General features: G+C 24.2%; 1 protein-coding gene across 1 annotated transcript in view; it reads right to left on the reverse strand.

Annotated features, from left to right (window-relative positions):
- The window catches only part of LOC105448005, a 26,434-nt gene that overhangs the window by 3,053 nt on the left and 22,699 nt on the right, over positions 1-682 (reverse strand). The window lies entirely within an intron of this gene.

A 682-nucleotide genomic window follows, 5' to 3' on the forward strand; every position in this document is an offset into this window, starting at 1 on the left:
ATGTATATATATATATATAAATGACAAAATAATATAATTACTTGTTCCTGATTGTTATCTTTATGATCTTTGTACATATTTTCATAATTGCCCTGGCGAAAATTTATTTCAGAATTTTTCATATAATTTTTCAGGATTTTTCAGAATTTCTATATAAATTTTAAAACTTTTTTAGAACATTTTTCAGATTTTTTTGCACGAATTGGAACATTTCTCAGAATTTTTTCAGAATTTTTCATATAATATTTCAGAATTTCTATATATAATTTATAACTTTTATAGAAAATTTCTAAGATTTTTTCATACGAATTTGAACCTTTTTTAGATGTATTAAAACAATAATTTGAAAAATTCTGAATATTTTTCAGATTTTTTTAGATTAACATACACAGTAAAAAATGATAAGATGAAACAATCGAAATGAGGTAAACCAACTCAATGTCAGAGTCAAATATGGCGAACTGTCTGCTTAGTTTAAGAAAAAATTTGTTTAATCTTGGTTAAGCAAGATGTTAAAAAATCAAATGTTAAAATTTTTCTTGAAACAAGCGGACAGTTAGTTCACCATATTTGTTTCTGAGATTGAGTTGATTTATCTTATTTCGAGTTGTTAAACTTTATAATTTTTTACCGTGTATGTTAGTATAGCATACAACTGAGTCGACAAGGCACACAGGGGATA

The sequence above is a fragment of the Wasmannia auropunctata genome, unplaced genomic scaffold, assembly GCF_000956235.1.
Source record: "Wasmannia auropunctata unplaced genomic scaffold, wasmannia.A_1.0 LD336090.1, whole genome shotgun sequence".
Lineage (NCBI taxonomy): Eukaryota > Metazoa > Arthropoda > Insecta > Hymenoptera > Formicidae > Wasmannia > Wasmannia auropunctata.